Raw genomic sequence first — 17,362 nt, 5'->3', positions numbered from 1 at the left:
TATGTGCCAGGTAGTACTCTTAAGACTGGGGGTCAAGTCACAGACCAGACAGCACAGAGATTTCTTTTTGGAACAAACAGCTATAATAAGGAAGTATCTATCCAGTAGTGACAAGGGCTATGGGGAAAAGTAAAGCAGGTTAAAGGGTTTCCAGAGTGGCTGAGGGGTGTCTCTGCTATTTCATGTAGGGTGATCAGGAAAGGCCTCTCCAGTATCAGATGACTTTTTAAGTTGAGACCTGAAATGATGGAATGACCCATGATGCCACCTGGAAAAACCCAACACATGTACTTTTATACTAGCTTGAAGTCCAGAACAAACAAGGAGATAAGCTGTGAAACTTCAGGAAAGTGAAACCTACAAATAATAAGGCTTATACAATACTTTGAACCAGCCCTCAATTTATCTCCAATGATCCTGAAACCCTGTTTAGTGACTACTTAATCTTTTACCTAACTCAAATGCCTTACAGTAGTATCTCTTCACATACTGACTAAGAGAATTTTCCAGTTAAGTTGTACAAACAACCCAAGCAGATAACTCAGGTATCAATGTCTACTCTGAGGCCCTGATTAGTTGATTTGTCAGTGGGCGTACAGTAGGGAAAAAGAGCTGACACTAGCTGATTTTTTTATTGGCCATGCTTTCACAGTGAGAAAATTCAAAGAAAACTGGACAGTTATCCAGGTTTTAGAAAGGTCAATTTTTAAAGTTCTTTTAATTAAAAACAAAACAATACCCTCCCTCCCCTCAAGAATGGCGACATACAGCAGCAACAACAAAATCAATAAACTAGGTAAGGTTCCAATGTCTCCTTTTGTTCCTACTAAGTAAATGTCATCAGCAATTATACCGATAGACTTGTCTGCGTGTGCGCTAAGTCACTTCAGTCCTGTTTGACGCTTTGTGACCCTATTATGGATGGACTGTAGCCCACCAAGCTCTTCTGTCCATTGGATTCTCCTGGCAAGAATACTAGAGTGAGTTGCCATGCCTGCTACAGGGAATCTTCCGGACCCAGGGATCAAACCTGTGTCTCTTATGTCTCCTGCATTGGCAGGCAGGGTCTTTACTGCTAGTGACACCTGTGAAGCCCCAACTGATTGGTTTAAGTTCTTTTTATCTATGTTCTACAGTAATGGTAATAATGGATAATGATAGGAAATAACCCTTTTTTTAAAAATAGACTGAAGAAAAGAGCCAAGAAACAAAATGGGCAACAAACTCTTTTAATCCATTTCCACAAAACTATGCAACCAAGAATTTTCCCCTGCTTGATAGCAAAACTTTCAGATGCATCACAGTCATTATGAGAAAAACTGAGTGTGAGTCTCACATTTTATTGAGATTTGATTTATCTGGTCTAAAACAATATATACATGTGTGTACATATACATATACATGTATACACATGCTGTGGATATGGACAGTTTTAAAGCAGTTTATAGATTAAGAAATACATGATGTGGAATCATGTCTGTAAAAAGATACAACATAATTGCTGGCTATAAAATAACAGTAATTAGCAATCTATTAAAAAATTTTGACCTTTGTAATCTGAAATATTTTAAAATAAGACTTCAAATTATAATAAGGTTGTAAATTTGTCACATAAACTGTGAAAACTTTATAGTGATTTGATTGGGTTACACTTAAACTGACACACACAGGTGATGGCAGAAAGTTGGAAAATCATTCATTCAAGGAGGAGTCCAAGAGATCAGGAAACATAAGGCAAACTGTGGTGTTCACAGGATAAACTGTTTTACATAATGCATTAATTACACTTTAAAGTAATATGCTTGGTATCTTTTTTTGTCAGCTTCCAGATACCTTTTCAGGTGAAGCACCTCCACATTTAAAGTAATGAGACCAACTGCTAATCTGGGAAAAATATAATCAGTACAGTACAGAGTATCCCCAAAGTCTGGAAACATAAGGGAAATAATGTATTTATTATGCTATTTTCCAGAGGAACAATTATATCCATTGCTTTAAATTTGGAGACACTTTACCTGAAAGGTATTTGGAGGTTGACAAAAACAGACTGGGTATATTATTTGACTGGGCATATTATGTGCCCATATTATTTGGGCATAATATTGGGCATATTATTTCATTTTAATTTATCTTTTATTGAGGTAACACTGGCTTTTATATATAAGTTTAATGTGTACATTATATTTATACTACTGTGTACACTACAGAATATTTTAAAATCACTAACATCACATTTTCTAAGTCTCCTGACTTTCTGGGCTCTCTGTAGCTGTCGAGTGTCTGCTATGTGCCAGGCACTGTGTCAGGCGTTGGGTGTGTAATGGGGAACTAATATGGTTCCCCTCTTACATCAATTACCATCTACTCACAGGAGCAGAACATAGATCTTCCTGGAACTGGGTTAAAATGTCTACATTTTGACAGTGACATTAGGAATGAACATAGCTGTTAAGAATGATGAACAAATGAACAAAAGAGAAAGGAAGGAAGGAAAAACATTCAGTCCAGTAGGATTAGAAACATAAAATTTTAGAACTGGAAGGAAATCTTAGAGATCATCTAATTTAGTGGCTCTTAACCACAGCTGGGCATCAAATTACTTGAGAAGCTTTTTCAAGTTAAATGTGCAAAACCCCACCCCAAACCCACTCCCTTAAAAAACCTCTCTGCATTTGCTCCATAGGTGTTTATGATTCACATCTCTGGTTAACATGTACTGACCTGGACTAAGTCCCTTACTTCGCATATGAGGAAACTGAGGCCCAGAGAGGCTGAGTGGGCTGACGAGAAATCACACAGCTGTTGTACTACAGTCCAAATTTTCTGATTTTCAGAAAATGAAGGTATAAAAACTTTTGCACTATTATACAACATCACCACTGTCTATTCTTGAATCTCCGCTCAAGAAGAAATCAGGATAAACGTACAAGAACTGTACATTTGAACTGTGGTGTTGGAGAAGACTCTTGAGAGTCCTTTGGACTTCAAGGAGATCAAACCAGTCAATCCTAAAGGAAATCAGTTCTAAATATTCATTGGAAGGACTGATGCTGAAGCTGAAACTCCAATAGTTTGGCCACCTGATGCAAAGACCTGACTTGCTGGAAAAGACCCTGATGTTGGGAAAGACTGAAAGGAAGGAGAAGAGGACGACAGAGGATGAGATGGTTGGATGGCATCACTGACTTGATAGACATGACTTTGAGCAAGTCATGTTGGGAGTTGGTGATGGACAGGGAAGCCTGGCGTGCTGTAGTCCATGGGGTCGCAAAGAGTCAGACACAACTGAGTGACTGAACTGAACACGTACTTGACCAAAAGTTCCTGAACCAAAGTAAAAAAGTCACTGTGTACAGGCAACATAAAAATATAAAAAATAAAGACCCATCAAGTACCATGGTAACCTGGTTGCTCCCTGCTTAAACAGCCAAGTCAAGCCAGTTTAAAACACTCCCACACAAATATCATTATTCCCATCAGTTTCCATTTCAGCACTGCAATGAATAATACTTTTGGTTTTTGTGGGTAAGGAGAAGAAGAGAGTGATTTCTTTTCTGGTTTATTTCTAAAATTTAGAAGGTTTAAAAAAAAAATATGTTTCCAGGACCTCAATATAAAAAAAGCCTGGTCTGCTTTTAACACGTTTGGCAGTGTTTGAGGACATGTTTTTGGCTATTAGCCTGACAAGCTGTTTAAGCTTATAGAAGACCCACAAAGGGAACTTATATGATTAAGTTAGTTAAACACAAACATCTTCTCTGTATATTTTATTCCCTCCCTTCATACTCACAAAAACATAAAAGGCTAAGGCATTTCAGAACTGGGTGAGGGGGCAAGTTATTTATCACTTCAGCTCTCTTCTCAAGGCTTGTGTAAATAAGAACTGAAGCAACTCAATGAAATTATTCATACGACCCTTGCGGGGAACAAAGCTCAGCATCAGAAAGGAGTTCAAAATTCCGACGAAGCAGATGCATTTTCTTACAAGAAACATCTGTGATATCCTAATGCACTTCAGACCTAACTTTATCTCTTTCTAAAAATTATGTAACAGGCACATACTTCAAGCACTGAACATACTTATTAATTACACAGTCACAGAAGAATTTAAAATGCAGTCTCCTTTTGACATACATTATAACAAGTATTCCAATACTAGAGCACTAAGGAGTCTTCTGACATAAAATTTAACAGTTCCTGAAATTGTTTGGCAGATATTTTGAAGCAAAACAAAATGCCACACTATCTAAGTCTTTTCCAGTTCCTAATGACGGAATTTAGATTATTCAAGCATGTGAATAACAGAGTTGGAAACATCAATTACAGTTAACAAGTTATGAGTTTCTTTAGAAGAATACCATATTATTTACTTATCATTGAGATAAAAGACAGAAAAAGGGAAAGTACAAATGCCTTTGGTGAAACTATACCATGATCTACATCAGTTTACTATTATTAGATTGAAAGAGGGTTGGTTGTATATGTGTGTGTATCCAGAATACAGCAGTGCAATGAGGGCAGAGGAACTGGCCAATATATAAATAGGTTTTAACAGACTTTCCAGTCCAACCATAGTAACTATATTAGGTTCTGTCCCTACAAAACCACATGGGCCTGGGTGGGCTGAGTATTTGGCAGGCTGGGGTGCTCAGCTGGTAAAGCAACATAAACCTCATTTTACCTTGAGTTGAATAAATTTCCTCTGAGACAGTTTGCTTAATTGAAAGAGTTTTCAAGGAGAAAGGACAAGTCTAAGTGTTGGTTGGTGGGCGCTCCTTACACTAAAGCTAACCTCGCACCTTCTTCCAGCTTTGATCAAAGGCCTCTACCATCATTCATTCGTGGTAGCACTCTGGATGCAGGCAGTAACCTAACCTCCAGGATCTAACAATCCCTAGCAGCCTGGGTTAATTTCAGCTGTCTCTACAAGGGCTACATGAAACATGGCATTTACAAATTTGGATTATACAGCACTATTTATTACGTGATGGAAGATTTCCAAAAATGCCAGAAGAGATGTTGGCACTTATGCAAGTCAACTACTGTTCAGCCCAAAGAAGCACTATATTCTGTAGGATGCTTTTGCCAGGACTGAAAGAGCCTATGTGAAAACACCCTAACTGGGACCATCTTAGCACCTCGGTTATTGGATACCCCCTGGCTCTAGGTGTTGTGTTTCAAATGGGCCAACAAACCATCCTAGAAACAGAACCTCCCAGTCCTGTAACTAATCCCTTCACTCCAAGTCCTGAGAGTGTATATTTTCTTATTTTCAGATTTAATAAGGCAAGTATATCTGGTAGCTATTAAAAGATTTAAGCCATTGCTGTTTTAAAAGGTTTCAGTATTCAGAGATTTCAAGCCCATAGAGGGGGCAATGTGGCAGGTTTGGATGCTGTAGAATGGTGAAATTATTTCCCTGGTTCTCTTCCTGTGCCCCCTTCCCCCACCAGCCCACTGTTTTAAGAATGTTCTTATTGACCTTCCTCTACCCTTTTAATGTGTCTTTAACACATGTTCACGGGTTCACAAAAAGAAAACTAGAAGAATCTGAAGGAAAGACACTGTACCAAAGAATCTTCAGTGACCTAAACAGACAATTACAATGATAGATCCATAAAGAAGGAGGCAAAAAAATTGAAACATTGGCTACTTACAATACAAGGTCAGATAATCTTTCCTTCTTTTCTTCTTTGGGGAAATCCAAACAGCTGTAACAATGGTTCTTTAAGTTTTCCTTTATTGGACAGTCCTCATGCTTGCGCAAAACCAAGAGCCATCCTAGAAAACCACGGCCAATATTGTATCACATTAAGTGGTGGCTATTTTATATCAGACTTTTTTTTAAAGGTGACAAAAATGGGGTTGGTGGGGAGAAGGTGGTTATTAAAAAACTTCACAGGAAACCAAATAGCCTTTATTTAAATTAAAAGCAATCACAGGCTGATTCTTGGAACATACTTGGAAATGCTTTTTGGCATGCAGCTGCTACATGCCGCCAATATTGTGTGTAATTGGAAACATTTCAAACAGAATTGTTACCAAAGTCAAAGACCATAATTGCAAGCCCTGGGATCTGCGTTGCAGATAAAAGCAGGGCAGCACAGGGAGAGCATGCTGCACCCAGGGGTCTCCTTACTGGCAGCGTCTGACTACAATATTTTCACTGTATTATCGACGTCTCTTTCTTTCCAGATCCCCAATGAGACAAGAAGGAAACACAGCGAAGTGTACACATAGCAAAAACTGGTAGGTGCTATAAATCAGCGGTCAGGACAAAACTCTTAGAAAGGAGTACATGACTTCAGTACTTGAACAACTGAAATAACACAGCCTTCACTTTTTTCTTTTTTCCCCCTGAAGTGTAATCCACTAGAAATAAAAGGCTTCTCTCCCAAGAGTTTCCTTCAAACTTACCAGTGAGAAAAATGCAACTGCAGTCAAATCGGTCAGTTGTTTTTTAGGATCGCTTAGGACCAAGTTACGACAGGAGGAAGAAACGTTAAGTCCAGGTAAATGACAGCTGCTTGCTAGTTTGTGGCTCTAAGTTTTAGAATGTTTACACTGGCTTCTGCTCTGCTGACACTTTTATTTTTATTTTACATTTAAAATCTCTCTTCATAGGGAAATGAATCTGGAAAGGTCTAATCAGTTCAGGCTGGGCAATCGCTCTTGTTCTACAGAGGTCTCTTCAAAACTGACCAACATGCATTTTAGAGTTTAGTCTAAACAAGCATACAAAACAGAGACACAGGGAGGATTTTACATTCTCTTTGAGAGGTTTGAACCCCCAGGGGACTGGAAATAGTCAGAGCCAGTGGACCACTGGCTCAGGAACGGTTCTTGGAAAAATCATGTCATTCTGGCACATGGGAAAGGGTCCGATTATTCTGTCATGTCTCCGGGCCAGGAGTGTCATGACATCAGCGGGCTCCAACTTGTGAAGCCTCTCTTCCCACCATCCTGCCTTCAGGAGAGAGGGGAGTGAGAGAAGTGGGGAGTGAGGTGGATCCCAGTGCAATTTTGGGCCAGGCCTTTTCCACTGTTCATAGATGTTTCTCCACCAACACACACATGGTTAACCTCTGCAACTTCAGTTGTGCACGGCAGTAGACAAGAAGGTTGGGTACTGGTTCCTGGCAGTGCTGGGGGCTATGCTTGCTTGTGTCCAGAGATGGAAGAGTCCAGAAGTGGGGCCGCCTGGGTCCTGGCACTTGGCTCTGGCTCCACGTGCCACTTGAGGTTTCGAGGAACAACATCGAGGCAGGACTTGGCACCCGGACTATTGTCATTTCCTCTCCCAGCTCATGTGCTCACAGAGACCTTCTAAAGATACCAGGGCACAACACACTACTGCTTTGTTCTGAGACCAGACAGCAAAGCAGGAGTGGATCCTCAAAATACCAACCAACAACCTAGAAACACAACTCACTCCCTTTCCTAACTCTCTTTATTGTGAAATAATTAGACCTGCATTTAAGCAAACTGAATATTCTCACTTGAATGAGTTAAACAATTAGTACTATTTTATGTAACCCGGGGGGAAAAAAAGAGCTATTTTTCTCCCAAGTGGAAGGCGTCTACCCTAGTCTATTGGCATCTTTAACAGTTTTATGCACAGATGAGGATCACTTTGACTTTTAAAATTACTTTCCTTCTTTAAAAGGAAAAATTTACCCTTTATAAACTACTTTAACCAGAAAATTAACTGTAGTAACTAGAATAATCTTTTCTGAAAATTGTTTCCTGTAACATGGGCATTCTCAACTACTACATATATACCATTAAAACAGGTACATTTAATTACTGGAGAATCATTAAAAAAATTCCTGATCCGTTTCATGAGTATTATGAAGAGTCAGTCATAATACTCAACTCCCTTTTGTTTGATTTTCAAGTAATTACAAAAGCTTTTAGAGAAATTATCTCACAATGCCACTTTTAAAAACTTAGATTTCAGCTTTTAAAAATTCTAACTTAAGAAATTTTACATGGTTACCTCTTTTCTTTTGTGTCTTTTCAGTTATCATAGGAGAGGTTATTAGGAGTAACCAGACTTTTACCTACATCTGACTCTAAACTTTATAGTTTAGCTATTAACTCTTATAAGGGTCTTTTCTTCATTCAGCTGATATTAGCTTTTACTTGGGTGACCCAAGCTGACTCATTACAACCTCCTTAATTAGAGAGACAAATGGTGGTTCCATGGACCCTGATTTTAAAAACATGATAAACTTTTAAAGGTTCAGTGGTATTACTGGCAGAACTGATTGAATCTGTCATGTGAGTAAAATATATCACTTTTCCTTAAAAACCTGTGAGCCAACAGGGTCACTCAGTGATAAATCACAAATTAGTAGCAGATTAAGAATGGAAAAATTAACTTACAAAACCCATTTGCTTATATCAATATGGCTCCCCCTATGTTCCATCCAATCCTTTAGCCCTCCAGAAGTCCCTCCCTTTCCTTCCTTCCTAGGCTTAGTCATGAAAAGTCACTATCATTAGCCATGGTTTATTAAAACAGATTTTCAAGTTCATCAGCAGTGTGCTAACTTCCAACTGTGGGTAATGTCCATTTATTTCTAGCACCTTTTAGTTTTAATATGTAGAGCACATGCATTGTTAACCTTTAAATCCTTTGTATAAACATTTCTGGAAGGGCTTTAAAACATCTCCTCTGTATTTCCTGACTCGCCAGTTGAAGGCATTTAGGAACTCCCTGGTACCAGCAGGTGCTGTATTTTGCTTTCTTCAGGTTCCAGCTGGGCTACAATGACAGATTCCTGTCCCAGGCCCGGCCCAGCCACCTAGGCTGGGACCACATGGAGGCAAGCTGAACCGGGCCCTACCAGACAGCAAGATAAATGACTGTTGTTTAAGTTTAAAATCCCCTGGTGGGAGTAAATATTGTTCCAGAGAAAAAGGCTTGACAAATATTGCGTCATCCTTCCAGAGCTGTCTTGATTAAAGCAGGATCTTTGGATTAAGTTGGTGCTCAATTCAGAATGTATCTATCTTTCTGTCATGGGATTTCTGCCCCCCTTCCTAAAGTCTGAAAACAGACATATTGTTGGGGATGGTCAAACAAGGCTACCGCCTCCCAAGCAGCTAGAGTCCACTCTGATAATAGAAGGCGACTGAACACTTCACTGAGGATAATGGAGACAGCAGAGGCTTAGTGGGAAAAGGCCAGTTGTCACCTAAGTGACAGGCAACAGCTGAGCTCACACATCTGGAGCCAGACCAGGGCAAATATTCAGCAACCCTCACCCGTCTACACCTTGGGTTTGTCTGAAGTAACAGATGGAAGTTCCTTTCACTCCACAAGCACATTAAAAAATATCTGACAGTGAACCACACTGATTACATAACAGCAGCAGCAAACACCCTTCTGAGGAACTGGTTAAAATTGGGAGGTAGACAAAACTGGACCGCAGGTACACACAATTTCATTACATATAACCTCTTCTTCATAAAACTCATCCTAAAAGCCACATAAATATACATGCTTTTTATAGCACAAATGCAACTGAATTCCTTGGGAGAGGCAAGATCCTTACATGTTCTTTTCCTTTAGGCAGTTCCCATGCTGTGTTCTTCACCTTGCTCAGGGCCGCAGCCGCTCTGCCTCCCATACTCTTCAAGAAATCAGCAACCAAACGTGTTTGGCTTGTGATTCTGAACCCTCCTTAGGCAAGCTGGAACGCAGAGCCAGAGCGGTGCCAGCCGTCCTCCCCCCACCCCCACCTCCTTCTTCAGCCTCCTGAAGACAATCTGTGGACAATTTCCCCAAAGTCCCCAAAATAACACGGCACTGCCAACAGTCACCGGCGATGCCGTTTGTTTTTCTTAGAGGGCAATGAAAATTTAACAGCTTTCTGCTGCATCCTGAGTCCAGGTCCTGCTGATTATTAACATGCCCAGTTTCTTTAACTTTTTCTGCCTAAAGGGAAGTCGACGCGCCCATTCCTTCTCATATTCGTGTTGCATGCAGAAAACACCACTGCTGGGGGGGGGGGGGGGGGGAGGTAGGGGGCTGACGCACCCCAGGAAAATTTAAGCAATCGAGCCTTTCCCCGGAGCGTTAGGGGAGAGTCGGCACCCTGCCTCCGGACGCCGGTAGGTGACAGGCGATCCTAAGCGGCGGACACAGACCAATGCGCCCTGGCCTCCCTGCGCCCCGCAGCGCCCCAACTCTGGGGCCCCTGAACGGGTTTCCACGCAGCAAAGAATCAAAGGAAGAGTTGGTTGGGCTGCAGCCAACAGGAGCGGTGCGGGCAGCCTATCTGAAGCCCTCTGATGCCGCAGCCCCAGTATCTGCTTTCATGGTCTACACAGCCCAACAAACCGGTTATGCCCATCTCCCGCATTTTCTGCGACACCGAACCACTCTGAGTGTCAGATGCCCCGCAGCGACGCGGACCCTTCTGGCCCTTACCCCGCGGCGCTAGCCCCCCACCGCCGCACCCGCAGCCCCTCTGCAGAGCCCACTCACCCCAGAGAAGGAGCGGGACTCGGCTGGACGGTCGTCGGCTCTGCGGCGGGTCTGCGGACCCGCCGTCCGCGGTGTCAGCGACGGGCGAGGGCGGGCAGCACCGGAATCATCCGGAACCCGGGACGTGGCCGTGCCGGCCGCGGCGCCCCTCGCGGAGGTCAGCGCTGGCGGCGCGAGGCGGGCACGCTCCGGAGCGCGCTGTCTGGCGCGGCGGCCGCGGGAGGCGGCGCTCGCGGGGCTGCAGGCGGAGTGCGCCCGGCTCCCCAGCCCCGTCCGCGCCGCCGCGCACCCCGCCCTCGGCCGGCCGCCCGGCGCGAGCGAAAACGCGGAACGCGGAACCTGCCGCGGGATCCGGGCCGCGCGCGCCCACGCGCCCCCGGCTCGGCTGCGAAAGGCTGGAGGGTTAGGCGGCGGATTCCGGCGGCCGAGGGCGCGGGGAGACCGGGCTGGTTGGACCGGCTCGGCGCCGCGGGAGGGCTGAGCTGAGCGCGGGCAATCTGCGGGATGAAGTTCGCCTGGGCGCAGCCGGGGTTCTCAAGCGCAGTCGGGTCTTCTCTGCCCCGCCCCCAATTACACGCTTTTTTTTTTTTTTTTAAAACCAAGCATTCTGATGGATGGAAAGACAGGAAGGGTGAAGGAGCAAAAAAGACAAACCCAATTTCCTCTGATCAAACGGTTTCGGGGTTGCCTATTTGGGTTTCTCTTCCTTTGGCGTGGTCGGGGCGGGGTAGTTAATTAAACTCTTACTTCGATTCCTTCCGGCGCGCCTCGCCTCGCTGGGGACTCGATTGTACTCGATCCTATCTCGTGTAACCCCACAGGCTGGGCTGTCTCCACCTCCGAGCAAGAAGCCACAGATTCAGCCTCAAGTCCGTTCCCTCCCCTCCCCGACGACCCTGGTCATCTCAGTAAAAACTAAAAAAATCCGAGGAGTGCATGTGAAAACCTCAGCTTATCGCAATGTCCCGGCCTGAGCCAAGTTAGCGTGTTGCACTTAAAGTCGTATTGAAAATATTAATTTCATCACGATGATCATTTTCCATTGGCCAAGCTACTCTCCATGTTTTCAGTCTGCCCAGTTTCCAGGGCTGGGCTCTCAGGCGCATTTTCTCAGATGAAGTGGAGCTCAGCCTGTTTGAAAGTTCTGCCCTGACATCTGGGTCGCCTTAGAACCTTAACCTTCCTCACTCGTTCCAGTTCCAGACCAGTGGAGTTTCATTCCATGGGGGTACTGTTTCCCCCGGGGTTGCAGAAGGTTGCAGACAGCAGCTGTTGAGCCCAACTTAACAGGTGTCTCTGCAAATCTAGGGCTTCCTTGACCTCTCAATCCCTTCTACAACTCTCTAGGACACTGTAACATCTTCCTGAAAGATGAGGGTGTGTGCATGCGTGGGGGGGGGGGGGGGAGGTGTTAATTGATGCATTTTTAAATTTCTTCAAGAAAAATCAAAACAGCCAATTTCAGAAATTTTCAGAGCACCAAATCTCTTCTATTTTTAACTGGGAGTAAAATAAGGGAATACTGAACAAATTCGGAGTTGATGAAAAAAGGATATAAAGCAATAACATTTAAGACAAAATGAAGGGGTAACAGTACAAATCTAAGGAAACGTTTGGTCACAGCCCTGTGCTCTGCAATTCCAAATCTGATTTAGATCTCCCTGCACTGTGAAACTTTCTCACCTCTAGATTCACCCCTGAGTTTCTAAACCTCTGAGCACAGATCTTTTGGGAAACAAGACTGTTGCTTTTGAAGTAACTCCACTTTTTCCCGGTGTTTGTAACTGATGGGAATCTGGGGGAAAACAACCTAGGCTGTCTTGCTCCTCAGCATTTTTTTGGAATTGTGTGTGTTTATCTTAACAGGGTTACAAATGCCTCTATTAAGCTGTAGACTTTTAGCTTCTACCTAAACTCCAGAACTGCCAAGAAGACTGACAAAATGATTTATTCCACCATAGAGGTTGTGAAAACCAGTACTTATAAGGGCAAAGAGTCCACTTTCCATCTGTGGATGCCTGTCTATGGTTTCAGTGGAGACCTTGAAATGAAAGTAGTTTTCCAACAAACTGAATGACACAGTGGGATAGAATCAGTGGAGGATGGAGTGGAGGAAATTGTCACTGAACTCCTGCAGCTGCATCTTCATGAGAAAATCCTCTCTGATGGACCAGTAGGCACTTGGGGCCAGCAGAGTTGGGTATGGAGAAGCTCAAGAGAAGGATATTTATGGAAGGTGCAGTTGAATCTCCCTATTAATTGGAGACAATGCTACTTTCGTACGATGAGAAATAAATCAATAAATCAATCTGATGTCAGAGGACTTACAGCTCTGTGGTGGCCTCACAAAGGTTTCATTTGTTGAGCACCTATTGTTTGGTAGCAAACATGTTGGGCACTGTAGGGTATTCACAGTTGCCAGTTGAGGGATCACTGTCTCTTTAGACAGTGCACTGAGCAGCATCTTTTGGAACAAAAGATGAACAGAAAAGATGAACACTTGGTCTTCAGCCAGGACTCCCAAAATTACTTTGGAGGGTACATGTGATAACTTGTGGTCAGAGAAATTTGAGTTCAAATCTCAACCCAGCTGCTTACCAAATGCAGCCTAGAATAATGTAGTTGGGATTAAAGTGGTGCTTAGGTTCTTCATTTGTAAATGAGGATAATAATATCCACCTCTAGAGAGCTGCTGGGAGAATTGAATGCTAGGCATGCAGAAACGACTCAGCAGGTGGAAAGTTTATACAGTGCTGGTGTATAAGGCATTGTTTCACACCACCCTTCTCTACACCAGCCTCCAAGCAAAGGCCTGTAAGTTAGGAAAGAACCATTTTGGACTTAATCTGCAAAAGTATTCTTCATTGTGGACTATTCTGTTTCTTCTGGGTCTTTTATCCTAATGGTGTTATTTTCTTTGTCTACACAAACGAACATGGTACCAAATCCTTTTCTTTTTTTAGAAATTTCCTTATTATTATTTATTAAGCACCAGCTTAATACTGAAGACATTTCAAATCACCAGTCCACAGCTCATTCTTCCCCACCCCAGCCCACCCCAAATTCTTAATAAAGAGCTCTTCAAGTAAAGACACACTCTCTTCTCTCTTCTGTATAAAACTTTATGAAATAAAGGCAAAGAAATGTGCGCATCTTGCTGTAAATGCTGCCCACAGCTGTGGAGACAGTGTCTGTCCAAGGCGGTCTTTACTGTACAGGTCTGGAAAGACTCTTGTTCATGAATTGTCTCTTCACAAAGCAAGTCTGCCACTTGTTGGGTTTATCATTCTGATGGTCAAAAACTTTCTCACAAAGTCTCAGTCCAGCCTCTTGCCTCAGCTGTTGTAAGTAGGCCCTCATCACTTCATCTTCCTGTTTGTTTGCAGGTTTGGCGTAAATGGCATTAAGTGGAAAATCAAAGGCTCTCTGGGAATGGGAAAATTAGTGTTTCCCAGTGTATACATTTCTTTCTCGCCTTGGCTTTTAGAATTGTACTTTTGGAGTTTCTTTAGACACCCAGAAATGTAGAGAGTTGTATATATCAAAGTCGTATTGGCTTCATTCTTAATTTCATAGATTTTGAAGAAGACATTGGCCTTAAAGTAATAGATAGCTTCATCCACAATATCTGTATCTTTTGTCTCTCTAGGGGCAGGTCCTTTTGAACTGACTTCTGATAGGCAACAGTGCCATGTTTCCAAAGAGTTTGGTGTCAGGGTCTATGAAGGAAGAGAGGTAAGCTGGCATCTTGGAGGTGCCCAGGTCTCAACCCCAATGAAGAGAATCTCCAAATCTTTTACAAATAAATCAATTCACTTAGAGAATGTCTATTTTTCTTTTATTTATTTATTTTTCTATTTTTCTTTTAAAGCTTTGATAACAAATGCATATTTTTGTAAATGACATCTGTATACACTGAAGCATGTCCTTCAAACATTCATGAGTTGGGGTCTTTACTTCCAGTATCTCAGAATACAATTTATTTGGAAATAGGATCTTTACAGAGATAATCAGGTTAAAATGAGGTTGTTGGGTGAGCTCTAGTCCAGTATGACTGCTGTTCTTCTAGAAAGAGCAAACAGATATGCACATAGGAAGAATACCCAGTGAAGAAGGCAGAGGTCAAGGTGATGTGTCTTACAGATAAGCCAAGGAACCACCAGAATCTCAGCATGAGACTTGAGCATAGATTCTTCCTCATGGTCCTTATGTTAGGAGAAGAACACTGTCTGAAGCCACCCACCCTGGTCAGGCACCATAGTAACCATTTGCGCTAAGTTATTTTACAACAGGGTATCCTACTAAGGAACACAGAACTAATAAGCCATCACCAACCCAAAGAGTTCAGGAAAGGTCGAATGGAGATGCCACGTGTCCAACCACCTCACAGAATCCTTCTTGCTGGCATCCATCTTGGCTGAGAAATGTGTGCGCCACCAGGAAGGACCCTGAGTCAGAGTGATTGGCCAGGGAAAACCCGGGAACCAATCCCATCACGATAAAACCTGAGACTGTGAGCCACATGGCAGAGAGTTCTCCTGGGTTCCCTTAGCTTCACACTCTCTGCTAGGGCACCCGTTCCCAAAAAAGCCTCTTGCTTTGTCAGCACATGTGTCTACTCAGACGATTCATTTCTGAGTGTTAGACAAGAGCTCCCTTTCGGACCCTGGAAGGGGTGCCCCTTCCTGCAACACTTAGAAGGCCCCAACCTTGCTGACACCTTGATCTCCGCCTTCTAGCCTCTAGGGCTGTTAGACAATACATTTCTCTTGCTTAAGGCATCCAATTTGTGTACTTTGTTATGGCAGCCCCAGCTAACATACAATTCCCCACCAAGTCACGTTATGAAGGCCGTGGCTCATGGAAGAATATTTTCACATGAAGATGAATAATTCCCAATGGTTTAGGCCACAAGCTTGGGATTTTAAAAAGCAAGAGCCTGATGATATTGGCAGGCTCTGTTTGATTCCCAGGTCTGCTGGGTTCCTAGGCTTTCTTGGTCCCTGTTCCTTGTGTCTCGTTTGCCCACATTTGGGACTCTTTCCTGACCTGCAGACTCAGCCCTACTTAGTGTTTCCAGAATGAATCATCCTGACCCTGTAATGACCTGCATGGACTTAGCCGTAAGGTGTGTTTGCCTCCTGAGAAATCCTACATAGGCTTCCCAGCAGTTTCCAGATAGATTGCACCCTATTTTGTTATCCTAAAAGGTCTTTCATGTTTATACTCTGCTAATCTTTCCAGTTTCTCTTTCTACCACCCCCAATCCTTGTTTGCTCTTACCGTGTTAAGTTATTTGGAGTTCCTCGAAAGCATCAAGCTATTTCATGCCTCTGTGCTTTGAACACACCTAGAATGTTACCCACTGATAAAGGTCCTCTTTTTTTTTTTTTAAAGGTCCTCTTTAACTAACTCTTGCTTATCTTTTAAAATTCAACTCAGGCATCATCTTCTTGATAGTCCATTGACATGCATATTTGTTTTTTTTTGCCCATCCAGCATTTCTTTCTCCTTTGTAATGCCCCAGATTTCCTTCGGGGAACCACCTTCCTTCTCTGTGAGTGCACAAGGTTTCACTGGAGACTCCTCCCTGGTTTGCTGTTGGGATCATGTGACCAAGGCCTGGAAATGGAGCACTAGATCCTCCTGATCAAAAAATTGGTTCAGGGAAGGGCATGTGATCCAAGTCAGATCTGGGGATTTTTGTACAAGATTATAGGAATTCTACAACAAGAAATTCAGCAAATTCGTACTGACCACTATTGTACCAGCTACCTTTTTTGCTGGAAATTCAACAGTAAACCAAAGTCTCTACCCCTATGGATCTTCTTTGAGCCTCTGGATCAAACTCTATCTGAAAACAACTGTCACTGCGCTTGTCAAATTAAATCAATATCTTGTTTTTGTTGTTTAAGCCAATTAGGGGTTGAAATGACTTGAAATTAAAGAATACTAACTGATACCTTCTTCCCCCATATATATTCCACTTTGTTCAACTTTCTACTCCTTTATCACTTCATTTATTTATTTGATTAATTAAACCTGACCTTATTCCATCAAAGTTTTGTTCACTTACAATTATGCAACAATAACATGCAACAAGCTAACATGAAATTGTAATTTGAAAATAGGTATGAAATGTGAAGCAGAAATGAGAAAAATTCATAAAATTCACCCCATAAAGAATGGGGCACAATTTATTGTATAGGTTTATAGCAGCCAGTATAACAAAGGTTACATAATCCTTACACAACTGATAATGTATTTAAGATTAAGGAATTGTATCAAGCGAAACACAACTATTGCTAAATCAAAGAGCAGAAAGTGGCACCCTCACCCCCAGATCTTCATGAAAAAGGCTCTAGAAAAATGATAAACAGTGTCCTCAACAAAATCTTCATAGAAACATACAACAGTATGTCTCTTGAGGCTGTTTCTCAGAGTATCCCTCAACTCATTCTTCAGAAAATCCATGTTTCAGAAGGAGCAATTTAATTTGCTTCATTTTGTGACAGACACTTCACAGAGTGTATAGCAATTACATTAAAGTGAGATGTCCAGAGTGTTCTGGTAGTACATAGCAGGAGCAAGCTATACAGCTGGAGGGGACAGAGGTAGAGTCATAGACGTTTTCCTGGAAGAAGAGGCACCTGAAAGATGAGCGAACCTAGGGAAAGATGTGTGTGTGTGTGTGTTTGTTAGTATGTGCATGTGTGTACAGGTATTCAAGCATTTTAGGCAGAGGGAACATCACGTGTAAAAGTGAAGTGTGTGCGCATGCTCAGTAGTGTCTGACTCTTTGTGACCCCATGGACTGTAGCCCGCCAGCCTCCTCTGTCCATGGGATTTCCCAGGCACTGTGGT

The 17,362-nt window shown here is 42.7% G+C and overlaps 1 protein-coding gene and 1 pseudogene across 3 annotated transcripts in view; both read right to left on the bottom strand.

Moving 5' to 3' along the window:
* Positions 1–10,619, bottom strand: part of PRICKLE1 (prickle planar cell polarity protein 1) — a 118,077-nt gene extending 107,458 nt beyond the window's left edge. Inside the window, exons 1-2 of one of the 3 annotated variants that reach the window (XM_061129625.1) lie at positions 10,499–10,619; positions 5,658–5,781 (exon numbers count right to left, since the gene is read on the bottom strand). The gene's annotated coding sequence lies outside the window, so the exon portion shown is untranslated. Of the gene's footprint in view, positions 1–5,657; positions 5,801–10,498 lie in introns of those variants that run through there. The other 2 variants (XM_061129645.1, XM_061129637.1) reach the window with 2 other exon arrangements.
* Positions 10,620–13,705: 3,086 nt separating this feature from the next.
* On the bottom strand, positions 13,706–14,245 carry LOC133042421 (actin-related protein 2/3 complex subunit 3-like; annotated as a pseudogene).
* Between the last annotated feature and the right edge of the window lie 3,117 nt (positions 14,246–17,362).

Source organism: Dama dama, chromosome 3, assembly GCF_033118175.1.
Source record: "Dama dama isolate Ldn47 chromosome 3, ASM3311817v1, whole genome shotgun sequence".
In the NCBI taxonomy this organism is placed as follows: domain Eukaryota; kingdom Metazoa; phylum Chordata; class Mammalia; order Artiodactyla; family Cervidae; genus Dama; species Dama dama.
The sequence above is the reverse complement of the archived record's forward strand: the minus strand, read 5'-3'. Positions and strand labels throughout refer to the sequence as shown.